We start from the raw sequence: 22,257 nt of genomic DNA, 5'->3' as shown, positions 1-22,257 counted from the left end.
GAAACTAGGTCCCATGATGCCCATGTGAGGACCTGAGTCACCAGGTACAGGTGAGGTCCCTGTGGGAACCAGTCACCTCGTCCACGTGAGGCCCAGGTGGGACCACAGTAACCAGGTCTGGGTGAGGTCCAGAGGGTGACCAGAGGCACCAGGTCCAGGTGAGGCCCAGGTATAGAAGAGAGTAACCAGGTCCCAATGAGGCCCAGGTAAGGACCAGAGTCACCAGGTCCAGGTGAGCACTAATTTGGATCAGAGTCATTTTTTTCCAGGTGAGGCCAGAAGGAGACCACAGGAACCAGGGTCAGGAGAGCCCCATATGGGAACCATAGCCACCAGATGCAGGTGAGGTCCAGGTGGGGACCACAGTCAAAAGGTCCAGGTGAGGCCCAGGTGGCAACAAGATTCACCAAGTCCAGGTGAGACCCAGGTGGTGACCAGAGTCACCAGGTCCAGGTGAGGACCAGGTAAGGTCCAGATTCACCAGGTCCAAGTGAAGCCCAAGGGGGGACCAGAGTCACCAGGTAAGGGTGAGGCCCAGAGGGGGAACCAGAGTAAGCAGTTTAGTTTGAGGCCCAGAGTGGGACCAGAGGTCCCCGGTCAAAGTGAGGCCCAGGTGTGGAATAGAGTATCCAGGTCAAATGATGCCTAGGTGAGGACCAGAGTCACTAGCGCTATGCAAGGCCCAGATGGGGATCAGAATCACCAGGTCCTGGTGAGGCATCGAAGGAGACCACAGTCACCAGTATCAGGTGAGCCCCATGTGGGAAACAGAGCCACTCTATCCAGCTGAGTCCCAGGTCCATGTGAGGCCCATGTGAGGACCAGATTCATTAGGTCGGTTGAGGCATAGCTGGAGACAAGAGTCACCAGGTCTGGGTGAGGCCTAGGTGGGGACAAGATTCAGCAGGTCTGAGTTAGGTCAAAGTGGGGACGAGAGTCACCAGGTCCAGATAAGGCCCAGGTGAGGACCAGAGTTACAAGGTACACGTGAGGCCCAGGTGGGGACCAGAGGCAACAGGTCCATGTGAGGCCGGCTGTGGACCATGGTCAACAGGTCTACGTGAGGCCCAGGTGTGGAACACAGTAACCAGGTCCAGGTGAATCCCAGGTGGTGACAACAGTCACCACGTCCAGGTGAGGCCCAGGTGGGGACTAGGATCACCAGGTACAGGGGAAGCCCTTGAAAGAACCAGAGTCAACAGTTCGAGGTGAGGCGCAGGTGGCAACCCGAGTTAGCAGGACCAAGTCAGGCCAAAGTGGGATTCACAGTCACCAGTTCAGGGTGAGACCCAGAGGGGGACCTGAGTCACCTGGTCCAGGTGAGGTCCAGTTGTGGAACACAGTAACCGGGTACCAATTTTGCCCAGTTGGGACCATGGTCAACAGGGCCAGGTGAGGCCCAGGTGGGGTTCAGAGTCACCGGTCCAAGTGAGGCCCAGGTGGGGACCACAGTCACCAGATCCTGGGTACTCTCAGGAGCAGACCAGAGTCACCATGTCCAGGTGAGGTGCAGGTGGCAACCACACTCACCAGGAGCCGGTGAGGCCCTGGTGGGGACCAGAGTCACCAGGTACATAAGAAGCTAGAAACACTGCAGTCACCAGGTCCACATGAGGTCCACGTGGGAACGAGAGTCACCAGTTACAGTTGAGGCCCAGGTGGGGATCAGACTCACCAGGTCCAGGTGAGACCCAGGTGGGAACCAGTGTCACCATGTCCAGGTGTGGCCCAGGTGAAGACCAGAGTTAACAGGTCCAGATGGGTCCCTGTTAGGGAACAGTGTAACCATGTCCTGATGATACCCAGGTGGGTACCAGAGACACCAGGTGCAGGTGAGGCCCAGGTCGGGACCAGAGACATTAGGTCTAGGTGAGGTCCTGGTGGGAACCACAGTCACCAGGTCAGGTGAGGCCATACTGAGGATCAGAGTCACCAGTTCCAGGTGAGGCCCAGGTGGGGCCAGAGCCACCTGGTAGAGAAGAAGCCAAAGTGAGGACCAGAGTTACCAGGTCCAGGTGAGTCCCAGTGGGGAATAGAGTAACCATGTCCCGATGATGCCCAGGTAGAACCAGAGTCACCAGGTCCAGATGAGGCCCAGGTGGGGAGCATATTCACTAGGTCCAGGTGAGGCCCAGTTGAGGACCAGAGTCACCAGGTCTGGCTGAGGCCTAGAGGGGTACCAGAATCACCTGGTCCAGGTGACATCCAGATGGGGACCAGAGTCACCAGGTCAGGGTGAGGCCCAGAGGGGTTCCAGAGTCATCATGTCCAGGTGAGGCTCAGGTGTGGAACAGAGTAACCAGGTCCCAGTGATGCCCAGGTGAGGACCAGAGTCACCAGATCTGGGTGAGACCCAGATAGGATCAGAGTCACCAGTTCCAGGTGAGGCCAAGAAGGAGTCCACAGCAATCAGGTCCAGGTGGGGAACAAAGTCGCCAGGACTGGGTGAGGCCAAGATGGGGACCAGATTCACCAGGTCCAGGTGAGGCCCAGGTGGTGACCAGAGTCACCAGGTCCGGGTGAGGACCAGGTAAGGACCAGATTCACCAGGTCCAAGTAGGCCCACAAGGAGACCTGAGTCACCAGGTATGGGTGAGTCCCAGATGGTAACCCCACTCACCAGGTCCAGGTGAGGCCAACCTGCCGGCCAGAGTCACCAGATCGACGTGAGGCCCTGGTGTGGACCGGAGTCACCAGGTAATGTGAGGCTAGAAGGACACCACAGTCACCAGGTCCAGGTGTGGTTCATGTGGGAACGAGAGTCACCAGGTCCAGGTGAGACCCAGGTGGGACCACAGTCACCGGGTCCAGATTGAGGCCGAATTGGGGGGCCCAGAGTCATCAGGGCCAGGTGAGGCCAAATTTTGGATCAAAGTTATCAGGACCAGGTGAGTCCCTAGTGGGTAATAGAGTAACCATTTCCCATTGATGCACAGGTTGGACCAGAGTCACAAGGTCCAGACAAGGCCTAAGTGAGGAGTAGATTCACCAGGTCCTGTTGAGGCCCAGTTGAGGACCAGATTCCCCAGCTCCGGGTGAGGCACAGAGGGGGATCAGAGTCAGCCGGTCCAGGTGATATCTAGGTGGGGACTAGAGTCACCATGTCAGGGTGAGGGTCAGAGGGGAACGAGAATCACTAGGTCAAGATGAGGCCCCGAGGTGGAACTGAGTAACCAGGTCCTATGATGCCCATGTGAGGACCAGATTCACCAGGTCCAGGTGAGGTCCCTGTGGGAACCAGTCACCTCGTCCAGGTGAGGCCCAGGTGGGACCACAGTCACAAAGTCAGGGTGAGGTCCACAGAGTCACCAGGAAAAGGTGAGGCCCAGGTATAGAAGAGAGTAACCAGGTCCCAATGAGGCCCAGGTAAGGACAGAGTCACCAGGTCCAGGTGAGGCCCAAATATGGATCAGAATCGTTTTTTTTCCAGGTGAGGGCAGAAGGAGACCACAGGAACCAGGTCCAGGAGAGCCCCATATGGGAACCAGGGCCACGAGATCCAGGTGACGTCCAGGTGGGGACCACATTCACAAGTTACAGGTGAGACCCAGGTGGCAACAAGATTCATCAAGTCCAGGTGAACCCAGGTGGTTACCAGAGTCACTAGGTCCAGGTGAGGACCAGGTAAGGACCAGATTCACAAAGTCCATGTGAAGCCCAGGGTGGGATCAGAGTCACCAGGTAAGGGTGAGGCCCAGAAAGGGAACCAGAGTAAGCAGTTTAGTTTGAGGCCCAGAGTGGGACCAGAGGTCCCCGTCAATTTGAGGCCCAAGTGTGGAATAGAGTATCCAGGTCACAATGATGCCTGTGTGAGGACCAGAGTCACTAGGGCCATGCAAGGCCCAGATGGGGATCAGAATCATCAGGTCCTAGTGAGGCATAGGAGGAGACCACAGTCACCAGTATCAGGTGAGCCCCATGTGGGAACCAGAGCCACTCTATCCAGCTGAGTCCCAGGTCCCTGTGAGGCCCATGTGAGGACCAGATTCATAAGGTCGAATTGAGGCATATCTGGGGACAAGGGTCACCACGTCTGGGTGAGGCCTAAGTGGGGACAGGACTCACCAGTTCTGTGTTTGGTCAAAGTGGGGAAGAGAGTCACCAGGTCTAGGTGAGGCAAAACTGAGGACCAGAGTCACCAGATCCAGGTGAGTTCCATGTTGGAAAGAGAGTCACCAGGTCTAAGAGAGGTCCAGGTGGGGACCAGAGTCACCAGATCCAGGTGAAGCCCAGGTGGGGACCAGAGTCAACAGGTCCAGATGAAGCCCAACTGAGGACCAGAGTTACCTGGTACACATGAGGCCCAGGTGGGGACCAGAGTCACTAGATCCAGGTGAAGCACAGGTGGGGAAAAGATTCACCAGGTCCCCGTGAGGACCACGTGAGGACCAGATTCATCAGGTCGAATTGAGGCATAGCTCAGGACAAGAGTCACCAGGTATGGGTGAGTCCTAGGTGGGGACAAGATTCACCAGTTCTGAGTTAGGTCAAAGTGGGGACGAGAGTCACCAGGTCCAGGTAAGGCAAAACTGAGGACCAGAGTCACCAGAACCAAGTGAGGTCATATTGGAAAGAGAGATACCAGGTCCAGGAGAGGTTCATGTGGGGACCAGAGTCACAAGATCCAGGTTCATCCCAAGTTGGGAACAGAGTCACTAGGTCCAGATGAGGCCCAGGTGAGAACCAGAGTTACCAGGTACACGTGAGGACCAGGTGGGGACCAGAGGCAACAGGTCCATGTGAGGCCGGCTGTGGAACATGGTCATCAGGTCTACATGAGGCCCAAGTGTGGAACACAGTAACCAGGTCGGGGTGAGTCCCAGGTGGTGACAAGAGTCACCACGTCCAGTTGAGCCCCAGGTAGGGACCAGGATCACCAGGTACAGTAGAGGCCCTTGAAAGAACCAGAGGCAATAGTTTGAGGTGAGGCGCAGTTGGAAACCAGAGTCAGCAAGTCCAAGTCAGGCCAAAGTGGGTTTCACAGTCACCAGATCAGGGTGAGACCCAGAGAGGGACCAGAGTCACCTGGTCCAGGTGAGGTCCAGTTGTGGAACACAGTAACCAGGTCCCAATTATGCCCAGTTGAGGACCATTGTCAACAGGGCCAGGTGAGGCCCAGGTGGGGATGAGAGCCACCAGGTGCAAGTGAGGCAGAGGTGGGGACCACAGTCACCATATCCAGGGAAGTCTCAAGTGCAGACCAGAGTCACTAGGTCCAGGTGAGGTGCAGGTTGCAACCACACTCACCACGTCTTGGTGAGACCCTGGTGGGGACCAGAGACATCAGGTCCAAGTGAGGCCCAGGTGGGGACCAGTGATATGAGTTCTAGGTGAGGTCCCGGTGGGAATCACAGACACCAGGTCAGGTGAGGCTATGCTGAGGATCAGAGTCACCAGTTCCAGGTGAGGCCCAGGTGGGGCCAGAGTCACCTGCTACAGAAGAGGCCAAAGTGAGGACCAGAGTTACCAGGTCCAGGTGAGTCCCGGTGGGGAATAGAGTAACCATGTTCCGATGATGCCCAGGTATGGACCAGTGTCACCAGCTCCAGATGAGGCCCAGGTGGGGAGCATATTCACTAGGTCCAGGTGAGGCCCAGTTGAGGACCAGAGTCACCAGGTCTGGCTGAGGACTAGAAGGGTACCAGAATCACCTGGTCATGTGACATCCAGATGGGGACCAGAGTCACCAGGTCAGGGTGAGGCCCAGAGGGGTTCCAGAGTCATCATGTCCAAGTGAGGCTCATGTGTGGAACAGAGTAACCAGGTCCCATTGATGCCCAGGTGAGGACCAGAGTCACCAGATCTGGGTGAGGTCCAGATAGGATCAGAGTCACTAGTTCCAGGTGAGGCCAAGAAGGAGTCCACAGCAATCAGTTCTAGGTGGGGAACAAAGTCACGAGGACTGGGTGAGGCCCAGATGGGGACCAGATTCACCAGGTCTAGGTGAGGCCCAAGTGGTGACCAGAGTCACCAGGTCCGGGTGAGGACCAGGTAAGGACCAGATTCACCAGGTCCAAGTGAGGCCCATGTGGGGACCTGAGTCACCAGGAATGGGTGAGGCCCAGTTGGCAACCCCACTCACCAGGTCCAGTTGAGGCCAACCTACAGGCCAGAGTCACCAGATCCAGGTGAGGCCCTGGTGGGGACTGGAGTCACCAGGTAAATGTGAGGCTAGAAGGACACCACAGTCACCAGGTCCAGGTGTGGTGAATGTGGGAACGAGATTCACCTGGTCCATGTGAGACCGAAATGGGGACCACAGTCACCAGGTCCAGATTGAGCCTAGGTGGGGGGCCCAGAGTCATCAGGGCCAGGTGATGCCAAAGTGTGGAGCAAAGTTATCAGGTCCTGGTGAGTCCCAGGTGGGTAACAGAGTAAACATTTCCAATTGATGCCCAGGTGGGACCAGAGTCACAATGTCCAGACAAGGCCTAAATGAGGAGGAGATTCACCAGGTCCTGTGGAGGCCCAGTTGAGAACCAGAGTCCCCAGCTCCGGGTGAGGCCCAGAGGGGGCCAGAGTCACCCGGTCCAGGTGATATCCAGGTGGGCACCAGAGTCACCATGTCAGGGTGAGGCGCAGAGGGGGACGAGCGTCACTAGGTCTAGGTGAGACCCTGTTGTGGAACTGAGTCCTATGATGCCCATGTGAGGACCAGATTCACCAGGTCTAGTTGAGGTCCCTGTGGGAACCAGTCACCTCGTCCAGGTGAGGCCCAGGTGGGACCACAGTCACCAGGTCAGGGTGAGGTCCAGAGGGTGACCAGAGTCATCAGCTCCAGGTGAGGCCCAGGTAGAGAAGAGAGTTACCAGGTCCCAATTATGCCCAGGTAAGGACCAGAGACGCCAGGTCCAGGTGAGTCCTTATTATGGATCAGAGGCGTTTTGTTCCAGGTGAGGCCAGAAGGAGACCACAGGAACTAGGTCCAGGAGAGCCCCATATGGGAACCAGAACCACCAGATCCAGATGAGTTCCAGGTGGGGACCACAGTCACAAGGTCCAGGTGAGGCCCAGGTAGCAACAAGATTCAACAAGTCCAGGTGAGACCCAGGTGGTGCCCAGAGTCACCAGGTCCAGGAGAGGACCGGGTAAGGACCAGATTCACCAGGTCCAAGTGAAGCCCAGGGTGGGACCAGAGTCACCAGCTAAGGGTGAAGCCCAGAGGGGGAACCAGAGTAACCAGTTTAGATTGAGGCCCAGAGGGGGAACCAGGAACCAGTTTAGATTGAGGCACAGAGTGGGACCAGAGGTCCCCGGTCAAAGTGAGGCCGAGGTGGTGAATATAGTATCCAGGTCCCAATGATGCCTAGGTGAGGACCAGAGTCACTAGGGCCATGCAAGTCCCAGATGGGGATCAAAATCACCAGGTCCTGGTGCAGCATAGGAGGAGCCGCAGTCACCAATATCAGGTGACCCCATGTGGGAACCAGAGCCACTCTATCTAGCTGAGTCCCAGGTCCATGTGAGGCCCACGTGAGGACCATATTCATCAGGTCGAATTGAGGCATAGGTGGGGACATGAGTCACCAGGTCTGCGTGAGGCCTAGGAGGGGACAAGATTCACCAGGTCTGAGTTAGGTCAAAGTGGGGACGAGAGCCACCAGGTCCAGGTGAGGCCAAACTGAGGACCAGAGTCACCAGATCCAGGTGAAGCCCAGGTGGGGACCAGAGTCACCAGGTCCAGATGAGGCCCAGGTGAGGACCAGAGTTACCAGGTCCCGGTGAGGCCCTGGGGGGACCAGAGTCACCAGGTACATAAGAAGCTAGAAACACTGCAGCTACCAGGTCCATATGAGGTCCATGTGGGAACGAGAGTCACCGGTTACAGGTGAGGCCCAGGTGGGGATCAGACACACCCGGTCCAGGTGAGACCCAGGTGGGAACCAGTGTCACCATGTCCAGGTGTGGCCCAGGTGAAGACCAGAAATATCAGGTCCAGGTGGGTCCCTGTTAGGGAACAGTGTAACCATGTCCTGATGCTACCCAGGAGGGTACCAGAGAAACCAGGTCCAGGTGAGGCCCAGGTGGGGACCAGAGACATGAGGTCCAGGTGAGGTCCCGGTGGGAACCACAGTCACCAGGTCAGATGAGGCCATACTGAGGATCAGAGTCACCAGTTCCAGGTGAGGCCCAGGTGTGGCCAGATCACCTTGTACAGAAGAGCCCAAAGTGAGGACCAGAGTTACCAGGTCCAGGTGAGTCCCAGTGGGGAATAGAGTAACCATGTTCCGATGATGCCCAGGTATGGACCAGAGTCACCAGCTCCAGATGAGGCCCAGGTGGGGAACTTATTTGCTAGGTCCAAGTGAGGCCCAGTTGAGGACCAGAGTCACCAGGTCTGGTTGAGGCCTAGAAGGGTACCAGAATCACCTGGTCCAGGTGACATCCAGATGGGGACCCGAGTCACCAGGTCAGGGTGAGGCCCAGAGGGGTTCCAGAGTCATCATGTCCAGGTGAGGCTCAGGTGTGGAACAGAGTATCCAGGTCCCAATGATGCCCAGGTGAGGACCAGAGTCACCAGATCTGGGTGAGTCCCAGATAGGATCAGTGTCACCAGTTCCAGGTGAGGCCAAGGAGTCCACAGCAATCAGTTCTAGGTGGGGAACAAAGTCACCAGGACTGGCAAAGGCCCAGTTGGGGACCAGATTCATCAGGTCCAGGTGAGGTCCAGGTGGTGACCAGAGTCACCAGGTTCGGGTGAGGACCAGGTAAGGACCAGATTCACCAGGTCCAAGTGAGGCCCACGTGGGGCCCTGAGTCACCAGGTATGGGTGAGGCCCAGGTGGCAACCCCACTCACCAGGTCCAGGTGAGGCCAACCTGCAGGCTAGAGTCACCAGATCGACGTGAGGCCCTGGTGTGGACCGGAGTCACCAGGTAATGTGAGGCTAGAAGGACACCACAGTCACCAGGTCCAGGTGTGGTTCATGTGGGAACGAGAGTCACCAGGTCCAGGTGAGACCCAGGTGGGACCACAGTCACCGGGTCCAGATTGAGGCCGAATTGGGGGGCCCAGAGTCATCAGGGCCAGGTGAGGCCAAATTTTGGATCAAAGTTATCAGGACCAGGTGAGTCCCTAGTGGGTAATAGAGTAACCATTTCCCATTGATGCACAGGTTGGACCAGAGTCACAAGGTCCAGACAAGGCCTAAGTGAGGAGTAGATTCACCAGGTCCTGTTGAGGCCCAGTTGAGGACCAGATTCCCCAGCTCCGGGTGAGGCACAGAGGGGGATCAGAGTCAGCCGGTCCAGGTGATATCTAGGTGGGGACTAGAGTCACCATGTCAGGGTGAGGGTCAGAGGGGAACGAGAATCACTAGGTCAAGATGAGGCCCCGAGGTGGAACTGAGTAACCAGGTCCTATGATGCCCATGTGAGGACCAGATTCACCAGGTCCAGGTGAGGTCCCTGTGGGAACCAGTCACCTCGTCCAGGTGAGGCCCAGGTGGGACCACAGTCACAAAGTCAGGGTGAGGTCCACAGAGTCACCAGGAAAAGGTGAGGCCCAGGTATAGAAGAGAGTAACCAGGTCCCAATGAGGCCCAGGTAAGGACAGAGTCACCAGGTCCAGGTGAGGCCCAAATATGGATCAGAATCGTTTTTTTTCCAGGTGAGGGCAGAAGGAGACCACAGGAACCAGGTCCAGGAGAGCCCCATATGGGAACCAGGGCCACGAGATCCAGGTGACGTCCAGGTGGGGACCACATTCACAAGTTACAGGTGAGACCCAGGTGGCAACAAGATTCATCAAGTCCAGGTGAACCCAGGTGGTTACCAGAGTCACTAGGTCCAGGTGAGGACCAGGTAAGGACCAGATTCACAAAGTCCATGTGAAGCCCAGGGTGGGATCAGAGTCACCAGGTAAGGGTGAGGCCCAGAAAGGGAACCAGAGTAAGCAGTTTAGTTTGAGGCCCAGAGTGGGACCAGAGGTCCCCGTCAATTTGAGGCCCAAGTGTGGAATAGAGTATCCAGGTCACAATGATGCCTGTGTGAGGACCAGAGTCACTAGGGCCATGCAAGGCCCAGATGGGGATCAGAATCATCAGGTCCTAGTGAGGCATAGGAGGAGACCACAGTCACCAGTATCAGGTGAGCCCCATGTGGGAACCAGAGCCACTCTATCCAGCTGAGTCCCAGGTCCCTGTGAGGCCCATGTGAGGACCAGATTCATAAGGTCGAATTGAGGCATATCTGGGGACAAGGGTCACCACGTCTGGGTGAGGCCTAAGTGGGGACAGGACTCACCAGTTCTGTGTTTGGTCAAAGTGGGGAAGAGAGTCACCAGGTCTAGGTGAGGCAAAACTGAGGACCAGAGTCACCAGATCCAGGTGAGTTCCATGTTGGAAAGAGAGTCACCAGGTCTAAGAGAGGTCCAGGTGGGGACCAGAGTCACCAGATCCAGGTGAAGCCCAGGTGGGGACCAGAGTCAACAGGTCCAGATGAAGCCCAACTGAGGACCAGAGTTACCTGGTACACATGAGGCCCAGGTGGGGACCAGAGTCACTAGATCCAGGTGAAGCACAGGTGGGGAAAAGATTCACCAGGTCCCCGTGAGGACCACGTGAGGACCAGATTCATCAGGTCGAATTGAGGCATAGCTCAGGACAAGAGTCACCAGGTATGGGTGAGTCCTAGGTGGGGACAAGATTCACCAGTTCTGAGTTAGGTCAAAGTGGGGACGAGAGTCACCAGGTCCAGGTAAGGCAAAACTGAGGACCAGAGTCACCAGAACCAAGTGAGGTCATATTGGAAAGAGAGATACCAGGTCCAGGAGAGGTTCATGTGGGGACCAGAGTCACAAGATCCAGGTTCATCCCAAGTTGGGAACAGAGTCACTAGGTCCAGATGAGGCCCAGGTGAGAACCAGAGTTACCAGGTACACGTGAGGACCAGGTGGGGACCAGAGGCAACAGGTCCATGTGAGGCCGGCTGTGGAACATGGTCATCAGGTCTACATGAGGCCCAAGTGTGGAACACAGTAACCAGGTCGGGGTGAGTCCCAGGTGGTGACAAGAGTCACCACGTCCAGTTGAGCCCCAGGTAGGGACCAGGATCACCAGGTACAGTAGAGGCCCTTGAAAGAACCAGAGGCAATAGTTTGAGGTGAGGCGCAGTTGGAAACCAGAGTCAGCAAGTCCAAGTCAGGCCAAAGTGGGTTTCACAGTCACCAGATCAGGGTGAGACCCAGAGAGGGACCAGAGTCACCTGGTCCAGGTGAGGTCCAGTTGTGGAACACAGTAACCAGGTCCCAATTATGCCCAGTTGAGGACCATTGTCAACAGGGCCAGGTGAGGCCCAGGTGGGGATGAGAGCCACCAGGTGCAAGTGAGGCAGAGGTGGGGACCACAGTCACCATATCCAGGGAAGTCTCAAGTGCAGACCAGAGTCACTAGGTCCAGGTGAGGTGCAGGTTGCAACCACACTCACCACGTCTTGGTGAGACCCTGGTGGGGACCAGAGACATCAGGTCCAAGTGAGGCCCAGGTGGGGACCAGTGATATGAGTTCTAGGTGAGGTCCCGGTGGGAATCACAGACACCAGGTCAGGTGAGGCTATGCTGAGGATCAGAGTCACCAGTTCCAGGTGAGGCCCAGGTGGGGCCAGAGTCACCTGCTACAGAAGAGGCCAAAGTGAGGACCAGAGTTACCAGGTCCAGGTGAGTCCCGGTGGGGAATAGAGTAACCATGTTCCGATGATGCCCAGGTATGGACCAGTGTCACCAGCTCCAGATGAGGCCCAGGTGGGGAGCATATTCACTAGGTCCAGGTGAGGCCCAGTTGAGGACCAGAGTCACCAGGTCTGGCTGAGGACTAGAAGGGTACCAGAATCACCTGGTCATGTGACATCCAGATGGGGACCAGAGTCACCAGGTCAGGGTGAGGCCCAGAGGGGTTCCAGAGTCATCATGTCCAAGTGAGGCTCATGTGTGGAACAGAGTAACCAGGTCCCATTGATGCCCAGGTGAGGACCAGAGTCACCAGATCTGGGTGAGGTCCAGATAGGATCAGAGTCACTAGTTCCAGGTGAGGCCAAGAAGGAGTCCACAGCAATCAGTTCTAGGTGGGGAACAAAGTCACGAGGACTGGGTGAGGCCCAGATGGGGACCAGATTCACCAGGTCTAGGTGAGGCCCAAGTGGTGACCAGAGTCACCAGGTCCGGGTGAGGACCAGGTAAGGACCAGATTCACCAGGTCCAAGTGAGGCCCATGTGGGGACCTGAGTCACCAGGAATGGGTGAGGCCCAGTTGGCAACCCCACTCACCAGGTCCAGTTGAGGCCAACCTACAGGCCAGAGTCACCAGATCCAGGTGAGGCCCTGGTGGGGACTGGAGTCACCAGGTAAATGTGAGGCTAGAAGGACACCACAGTCACCAGGTCCAGGTGTGGTGAATGTGGGAACGAGATTCACCTGGTCCATGTGAGACCGAAATGGGGACCACAGTCACCAGGTCCAGATTGAGCCTAGGTGGGGGGCCCAGAGTCATCAGGGCCAGGTGATGCCAAAGTGTGGAGCAAAGTTATCAGGTCCTGGTGAGTCCCAGGTGGGTAACAGAGTAAACATTTCCAATTGATGCCCAGGTGGGACCAGAGTCACAATGTCCAGACAAGGCCTAAATGAGGAGGAGATTCACCAGGTCCTGTGGAGGCCCAGTTGAGAACCAGAGTCCCCAGCTCCGGGTGAGGCCCAGAGGGGGCCAGAGTCACCCGGTCCAGGTGATATCCAGGTGGGCACCAGAGTCACCATGTCAGGGTGAGGCGCAGAGGGGGACGAGCGTCACTAGGTCTAGGTGAGACCCTGTTGTGGAACTGAGTCCTATGATGCCCATGTGAGGACCAGATTCACCAGGTCTAGTTGAGGTCCCTGTGGGAACCAGTCACCTCGTCCAGGTGAGGCCCAGGTGGGACCACAGTCACCAGGTCAGGGTGAGGTCCAGAGGGTGACCAGAGTCATCAGCTCCAGGTGAGGCCCAGGTAGAGAAGAGAGTTACCAGGTCCCAATTATGCCCAGGTAAGGACCAGAGACGCCAGGTCCAGGTGAGTCCTTATTATGGATCAGAGGCGTTTTGTTCCAGGTGAGGCCAGAAGGAGACCACAGGAACTAGGTCCAGGAGAGCCCCATATGGGAACCAGAACCACCAGATCCAGATGAGTTCCAGGTGGGGACCACAGTCACAAGGTCCAGGTGAGGCCCAGGTAGCAACAAGATTCAACAAGTCCAGGTGAGACCCAGGTGGTGCCCAGAGTCACCAGGTCCAGGAGAGGACCGGGTAAGGACCAGATTCACCAGGTCCAAGTGAAGCCCAGGGTGGGACCAGAGTCACCAGCTAAGGGTGAAGCCCAGAGGGGGAACCAGAGTAACCAGTTTAGATTGAGGCCCAGAGGGGGAACCAGGAACCAGTTTAGATTGAGGCACAGAGTGGGACCAGAGGTCCCCGGTCAAAGTGAGGCCGAGGTGGTGAATATAGTATCCAGGTCCCAATGATGCCTAGGTGAGGACCAGAGTCACTAGGGCCATGCAAGTCCCAGATGGGGATCAAAATCACCAGGTCCTGGTGCAGCATAGGAGGAGCCGCAGTCACCAATATCAGGTGACCCCATGTGGGAACCAGAGCCACTCTATCTAGCTGAGTCCCAGGTCCATGTGAGGCCCACGTGAGGACCATATTCATCAGGTCGAATTGAGGCATAGGTGGGGACATGAGTCACCAGGTCTGCGTGAGGCCTAGGAGGGGACAAGATTCACCAGGTCTGAGTTAGGTCAAAGTGGGGACGAGAGCCACCAGGTCCAGGTGAGGCCAAACTGAGGACCAGAGTCACCAGATCCAGGTGAAGCCCAGGTGGGGACCAGAGTCACCAGGTCCAGATGAGGCCCAGGTGAGGACCAGAGTTACCAGGTCCCGGTGAGGCCCTGGGGGGACCAGAGTCACCAGGTACATAAGAAGCTAGAAACACTGCAGCTACCAGGTCCATATGAGGTCCATGTGGGAACGAGAGTCACCGGTTACAGGTGAGGCCCAGGTGGGGATCAGACACACCCGGTCCAGGTGAGACCCAGGTGGGAACCAGTGTCACCATGTCCAGGTGTGGCCCAGGTGAAGACCAGAAATATCAGGTCCAGGTGGGTCCCTGTTAGGGAACAGTGTAACCATGTCCTGATGCTACCCAGGAGGGTACCAGAGAAACCAGGTCCAGGTGAGGCCCAGGTGGGGACCAGAGACATGAGGTCCAGGTGAGGTCCCGGTGGGAACCACAGTCACCAGGTCAGATGAGGCCATACTGAGGATCAGAGTCACCAGTTCCAGGTGAGGCCCAGGTGTGGCCAGATCACCTTGTACAGAAGAGCCCAAAGTGAGGACCAGAGTTACCAGGTCCAGGTGAGTCCCAGTGGGGAATAGAGTAACCATGTTCCGATGATGCCCAGGTATGGACCAGAGTCACCAGCTCCAGATGAGGCCCAGGTGGGGAACTTATTTGCTAGGTCCAAGTGAGGCCCAGTTGAGGACCAGAGTCACCAGGTCTGGTTGAGGCCTAGAAGGGTACCAGAATCACCTGGTCCAGGTGACATCCAGATGGGGACCCGAGTCACCAGGTCAGGGTGAGGCCCAGAGGGGTTCCAGAGTCATCATGTCCAGGTGAGGCTCAGGTGTGGAACAGAGTATCCAGGTCCCAATGATGCCCAGGTGAGGACCAGAGTCACCAGATCTGGGTGAGTCCCAGATAGGATCAGTGTCACCAGTTCCAGGTGAGGCCAAGGAGTCCACAGCAATCAGTTCTAGGTGGGGAACAAAGTCACCAGGACTGGCAAAGGCCCAGTTGGGGACCAGATTCATCAGGTCCAGGTGAGGTCCAGGTGGTGACCAGAGTCACCAGGTTCGGGTGAGGACCAGGTAAGGACCAGATTCACCAGGTCCAAGTGAGGCCCACGTGGGGCCCTGAGTCACCAGGTATGGGTGAGGCCCAGGTGGCAACCCCACTCACCAGGTCCAGGTGAGGCCAACCTGCAGGCTAGAGTCACCAGATCCAGGTGAGGCCCTGGTGGGGAACGGAGTCACCAGGTAAATGTGAGGCTAGAAGGACACCACAGTCACCAGGTCCAGGTGTGGTTCATGTGGGAATGAGTCACCAGGTACAGGTGAGACCCAGGTGGGGACCACAGTCACCAGGTCCAGATTGATGCCTAGGTGGGGCCCAGAGTCTTCAGGGCCAGTGTGGAGCAAAGTTATCAGGTCCAGGTGAGTCCCATGTTGGAACCAGTCACCTCGTCCAGGTGAGGCCCAGAAGAGTCGTGCCTCCAAGCTCAATCCCGCGATTTCCTAGTAATTCCTGTCTTAGACTGGTGCTACATACTAAGTTCCATACTAGCTAATTGAACCCTGCATCCAACGGTAACTTACATCCGAGAGTTGGGCTCACACGCAGTCCCTCACAGTTCCACACTGCCTGCAGAATGTGTTTCCAACGTCTTCACCAGAGACGCTTGTGAGACGTAAGTGGAATAATGCAGACCTGGAAGGTGTCTCCAGGTGGAGTAGAGTGGTATTCTTGGAACCTCCTGAGTTAGAATACTACTGCGTTCTCTGAGCCAGGAGAATGCAGCTAGTTGAAAGCTGGCTTCTAAACATGCTTCCTTGTGAGAGTTGAGGTGAGGGCGGGACCCTCCCACAACCTGAGTGCCTGTAGACATAGGTCCTAACATCCTTATGTTAGGTGCTGGAAGAGGTTGTGAAAAGCATGTAGACATTTCAGGCTTGTAGTCACTTGTAACTGAGTTCAATACAGCGATTTCCAACAGCCTTGTTCAATTGAAGTGTAGCTAGGTTCTAACTCCCATAAAAGAGCGGCGAGCAGACATCTGCCTGCAAGGCATACACGCTTCTCAGAGTTGAGCTTATGGCCTGTACCTCCCACAATCTGACGGCCTGTACGGATCGCTTCCACAGCATTCCGTTCTATGCGGGACAGTAGCGGAGTGAGAACCAAGTGTCTGCATTGTCAGTTTCACGACTACCGGACACCTGCCTCCAAGTGATGCACACTCCTTTGGATGAGCTTATGGCTTGTTCCTCCCACATGCTGACCGCCTGTACCTTCACTTCGAAAGGATGTCGTTCGATATGGGACACAAGTTTTGTGAGAGGCAAGTGTCTCCTAGCCCAATCCAACGACTTCTGAGTAATTCCTCCCTCAGAAGGGAGCTACATACTAACTTCCAAACCTGAGTACCTAGTTGAAAGCTGTCTCTCTGGGGAACTTCCCTCTCAGAGTTGAGCTGAAACGTGGTCCTTCCCAGTTCCACACTGCCTGCACATGGAGTTACGAACATCCTCACTAGACATGTTTGTCAGAAGCTCATGGGATGCAAGGGGCAAGCTGCAGGCTTCAACGGTTGTGTCTCCAGGTGCAGTAGAGCTTTATTCATGGAACGACCTGACTTCCAACGCTGTAAAGTTTGGGTTAGGTTACGGGTTAGGGTTAGGGTTAGGGTCCTGTTTAAGCTTAGGGTTAGGCTTAGGTTTAGGGTTAGGTTTAGGGTTCGAGTTAGGGTTAGGTTTCAGGTTAGGGTTAGGGTTCAGGTTAGGGTTAGGGGTAGGTTCAGGGTTAGGGGTAGGCAACGGGTTAGGGTTAGGGTTAGGGTTAGGGTTAGGTTACGGGTTAGGTTACGGGTTAGGTTACGGGTTAGGGTCCGGGTTATGTTACGGATTAGGGTACGGGTTAGTGTTAGTGTTACGGTAGGGTACGGGTTAATGTTAGGTTTAGGGTTAGGGTACGGCTTAGGGTTCGGTTTAGGTTTACGGTTAGGGTTAGCATTAGGGTACGGGTTAGGGTTAAATTTAGGGTACTGTTTAGGGTTAGGGTTACGGTTAGGTTACAGGTTAGCGTTAGGGATAGGGTAAGGGTTAAGTTTAGGATTAGGTCAGGGTTAGGGTTAGGGTTAGGATTAGGGATTGGGTTTCGTTAGGTTTAGGGTTGGGGTAAGTTTAGGGTTAGGGTACGGGTTAGAGTTTGGGTTAGGGTACAGGTGAGGGTTAAGGTAAGAGTTAGGTTACGGGTTAGGATTAGGGTACAGTTTAAGGTTAGGTTTAGGGTTAGGTTTAGGGTTAGGGTATGGGATAGGGTTAGGTTTAGGGTACTGTTTGGCGTTAGGGTTAGGGTTAGGGTTAGGGTACATGTTAGAGTTATGGTTAGGGTTAGAGTATGGGTTAGGGTTAGAGTTAGAGTTCAGGTTATGTTTTGGGTTCGGGTTAGGGTTATGCTACGGTTTAGGGTTATGTTAGGGTTATGATTAGGGTTCGGTTTAGGCTTAGGTTTAGGGTACATGTTAGGGTAGGGTGAGGGTACGGTTTAGAGATATGGTATGGATTATGGTACGGGTTAAGGTATGGGTTAGGGTACTGGTAACGGTTAGGGTTTGGGTTAGGTTTAGGGTTAGGTTTAGGGTACAGGATAGGGTTAGGTTTAGGGTTAGTGTTAGGGTTTGGTTTGGGTACGGGTTAGGGTTAGGTTTAGGGTACTGTTTAGGGTTAGGGTTAGGGTTAGGGTTAGGTTTAAGTTACGGGTTAGGGTAGGTTACGGTTAGGGTTAGTGTTAGGGTTAGGTTTCGGTTAGGATTAGGTTTCGGTTAGGGTTAGGTATAGTGTTAGGGTTTAGGGTTAGGGTTAGGGTACTGTTTAGGGTTAGGTATAGTGTTAGGTTTAGGTTACGGGTTAGTGTTAGGGTTAGGTTATGGTTTAGGGTTAGGGTTAGGGTTCGGGTTAGGGTATGGGATACGTTTAGGGTTAGGGTTATGGAACGGGTTAGGGTTAGGGTTGGGTTTAGGGTTAGGCTTAGGGTACGGGTTCAGGTTAGGGTTAGGGGTAGGGTATGGGTTTGTTTATGGGTTAGGGTACGGGTAAGGTTACGGGTTAGTGTACAGGTTAGTGTTAGGGTTCGGGTTAGGGAATGGGATAGGATTAGGGTTTGGGTACGGGATCGGGTACAGGTTAGGGTACAGGTTAGTTTATGGTTTAGGGTTAGGGTACGGGTTAGGGTTAAAGTTCAAGTTAGGGTTGGGGTTAGGGTTAGGTTTAGGGTACGGGTTAGGTTTAGGGTTACGGTATTGGTTAGGGTATGGATTAGGGTTAGGGTTAGGGTTAGGATAGGGGTTAGGGTTATGGCACGGGAGAGTTAGTGTTAGAGTTAGGGTACAGGTTTGGATTAGGGTTAGGGTTAGGGTAGGGCTTAGGGTTAGGTTTAGGGTTAGGGTTAGGGTTAAGGTACACGTTAGGGTTAGGGTTAGGGTACTGTTTAGTGTTAGGTTTAGTTTACGGTTTAGGGTTAGGGTTAAGGTTAGTTTACTTGTTAGGGATAGGGTTAGGGTGAGGTTTAGGGTTAGGTTAGGGTTAGGGTTAGGGTTAGAGATAGGGTTAGGGTTATGATGATTTGTGTTAGGGTTAGGTTAGGGGTAGCTTTAGTGTGAGGGTATGGGTTATGGTTAGGGTTAGGGTTAGGTAGGGTGTGGCTTAGGGTTAGGTTTAGGGTTAGGGTTATTGTTATGTACTCGTTTGGGTTAGGGTTAGGGTATTGTTTAGGGTTAGGGTTAGGTTTTTTATGGGTTAATGTTAGGGTTAGGCTTAGGTTTTTTATGGGTTAGTGTTAGGGTTAGGGTTAGGGTTAGTTTACGTGTTAGGGATACAGTTAGGGTGAGGGTTAGGATTCGGTTAGAGTTAGGGTTAGGGTTAGGTTTAGAGATAGGGTTAGGGTTATGATTAGTGTTAGGGCTAGGTTAGGGGTAGTTTTAGTGTGAGGGTACGGGTTATGGTTAGGGTTAGGGTAGGGTACGGTTTAGGGTTAGGGTATGGGTTAGGGTTAGTGTTAGGGTTAGGAGTTAGGGTTAGGGTTTGGGTTAGGGTTAGGGTTAGGGTTAGGGTTATAGTTATGGTTAAGGGTTAGGGTTAGGGGTTAGGGGTTCGGGTTCGGGTTAGGGTTAGGGGTTAGCGTTAGGGTTAGGGGTTAGGGGTTAGGGTTAGCGTTAGGAGTTAGGGTTAGGTTTTGGGTTAGGGTTATGGTTAGGGTACAGCTTAGGGTTAGGGTTAAGGTACACGTTTGGGTTAGGGTTAGGGTACTGTTTAGGGTTAGGGTTAGGGTTAGGGTTAGGTTTAGTTTATGGGTTAGTGTTAGGATCAGGGTTAGGTTTAATTTACGTGTCAGGGATACGGTTAGGGTGAGGGTTAGGGTTAGGTTAGGGTTAGGGTTAGGGTTAGGGTTAGGTTTAGAGATAGGGTTAGGGTTATGATTAGAGTTAGGGTTAGGTTTAGGGGTAGTTTTAGTGTTCGGTTATGGGTTAGGGTTAGGGTAGGGTACGGTATAGGGTTAGGGTACGGGTTAGGGTTAGTTTTAGGGTTAAGATTAGGGTACGGGTTAGGGTTAGTGTTAGGGTACCATTTAGGGTTAGTGTACGGGTTAGCATTAGGGTTGGGGTTAGCGTAAGGTTTAGGGCACGGGTTAGGATTAGGGTAGGGTATTGGTTGGATTAGGGTCAGGGTTAGATTTAGGTTACGTGTTAGGGTTAGGGTACGGGTTAGGGTTAGGATACAGGTTAGGGTTAGTGTACGGGTTAGGGTTGGGGTTAGGGTACGGTTTAGGGTTAGGGTACGGGTTAGGGTTAGGGTACTGTTACGGTTAGGGTTCGGTTAGGGTTAGGGTAGAGGTTAGGGTAAGGTTTAGGGTTAGGTTTAGGGTTAAGTGTTGAGGTTAAGGGTCACGGATAGCATTAGGGTTTAGGGGTTAGGGGTAGTGTTAGGGTTAGGGTTAGGGTTAAGGTTTGGGGTTACAGTTAGGGTTAGGGGTTAGGGTTAGGGTTTGGGTGAGGGTTAGGGTTAAGGGTAGGGTTAAGGTTAGGGTTAGGGTTAGGATTAGGGTACAGGTTAGTGTTAGGGTGCGGGTAAGATTAGGGTAAGGTACAGGTTAGGGTGAGGGTACGCGTTAGTGTTAGTGTTAGGTTTAGGGTACTGGTTAGGTTTAGGGTTAGAGTACAGGATAGGGTTAGGGTTAGGGTACGGGTTAGGGTACGGGTTAGGTTTAGGGTATGGTTAGGGTTAGGGTACGGGTTAGGGTTAGGTTATGGGTTAGTGTATGGGTTAGGTTTCGGGATAGGTTTCGGGTTAGGTTTAGGGTTAAAGTTAGGGTTAGTGTTAAGGTTAGGCTTAGGGTTAGGTTTAGGGGTTAGGGTTAGGGTTAGGGGTTAGGGTTATGGTTATGTTTAGGTTTAGGGTTAGGGTTAGGGTTAGGGTACCAGTTACAGTTAGAGTATGGGTTACAGTTACGGTTCGGGAATGGGTTTGGGTTAGGGTTAGGGTACTGGTTAGTGTACGGGTTAGGGTTAGGGTATGGTTTAGGGTTAGGTTACAGGTTAGGGTTAGGGTACGGGTTAGGGTTAGGGTTAGGGTACGGGTTGGGTTTAGTCTAAGGGTTAGGGTTAGGGTTAGTCTATGGGATAGGGTAGGGTTAGGGTACGGGTTTGGGTATGGGTTAGGGTTAGGGTTAGGTTTAGGGTATGGGTTAGATTTAGGGTACAGTTTAGGGTTCGGTTTAGGTTATGGGATAGGGTTAGGGTTAGGGTACTGGTTAGTGTATGGGTTAGGTTTCAGGTTAGGTTTAGGGATAGGTTGGTTTAGAGTTAGGGGTTTGGGTTGGTGTTAGGCTTAGTGTTAGGGTTAGGGTTAGTTTGAGGGGTTAGGGTTAGGGTTAGGGGTTAGGGTTAGGTTTAGGGTTAGGGTTTGTGTTAAGTGTTAGGTTTAATGGTTAGGGAAAGGGTTAGGGTTAGGTTAGGGGTTAGGGGTAGGGTTAGGGTTAAAGGTTAGTGTTAAGTGTTAGGTTTAGGGTTAGGGGTTAGGTTTAGGTTTTGGTTTAGGTTTAGGGTTAGGGTTTAGGGTTTAGGGTTATGGTTAGGTGTTAGGGTTAGGGTTAGGGGTTAGGGTTATGATTAGGTACGTGTTAGGGTTAGTGTTAGGATACGGGTTAGGGTACGGTTTAGGGTACAGGTTAGTGTTAGAATACTGGATAGGGTTAGGGTTAGTGTACGGTTTAGGGTACGGGCTTAGGGTTAGGGTACGGGTTAGGGTACGGGTTAGGGTTGGGTTACATGTTAGTGTTAGGGTACCTCTTAGGGTTAGGGTATGGTTAGGGTTAGGGTATGGGTTAAGTTTAGGGTTAGGGTTCAGGTTAGGGGTTAGGGATTAGGGTTAGGTTTAGGGTTACGGTTAGGGTTAGGGGTAGGGTTAAGGGTTAGGGTTAGGATAGGTTTAGTGTTAGGGGTTAGGGGTTAGGGTTATGGATTTGATTCGATTCAATTCTTTTCGATTAGATTCAATTCGATTCTTTTCGATTCGATAGATTCTTTTCTATTCGATTCAATTTGATTCGATTCGATTCTTTTCGATTCGATTCGAGTCTTTTTGATTCGATTCGTTTCGATTCGATTCTTTTCAGTTCGATTCGATTCAAATCTTTTCGATGCGATTCAATTAGATTCTTTCCGATTCGATTCGATTGTTTTCAATTCGACTCGATTTTTTTCGATCAATTCGATTCTTTTCCATTCGATTTGATTTGATTCTTTCGATACGATTCAATTCTATTCTTTTCGATTTGAATCTCTTTGATTCGATTCGATTTGATTCTTTTTGATTCGATTTGATTCTTTTCTATTCGATACAATTCAATTCAATCCTTTTTGATTCGATTCTTTTCGATTCGATTCGATTCGATTCTTATATTCGATTCAATTTGATCTTTTTTGATTTCATTCGATACGATTCGATTCGATTTTTTCGTTTCCATTCGATAGTTTTCTATTCGTTTATTTTCTATTTGTTTTGATTCGATGCTTTTCTATTCGATTCGATTCGATTCGATTCGAATCTTTTCGATTCAATTCGATTCGATTCTTTTCGATTGGATTAGATTCGTTTCGTTTCTATTCATTTCGATTCTTTCCGATTTGGCTCGATTCTTTTCTATTCTTTTCAATTCAATTCGATTCGATTATTTTCGATTCAATTCGATTCAATTCGATTCGTTTTTTTTCGAATCTTTTCGATTCCACTCCTTTCGACTCGATTTATTTGGATTCGATTCTTTTCGATTCGATTAGATTCTATTCCTTTCCATTCGATTCGATTCGAATATTTTTGATTCGTTTCTTTTCGATTCTATTCGAATCTTTTCGATTCGATTTGATTCTTTTCGATTCGATTCGATTTTTTTCTATTCGATTCTT

This window comes from Canis aureus, chromosome 5 (assembly GCF_053574225.1).
Source record: "Canis aureus isolate CA01 chromosome 5, VMU_Caureus_v.1.0, whole genome shotgun sequence".
Taxonomy (NCBI): Eukaryota; Metazoa; Chordata; class Mammalia; order Carnivora; family Canidae; genus Canis; species Canis aureus.
This window is presented reverse-complemented; position numbering follows the sequence as displayed.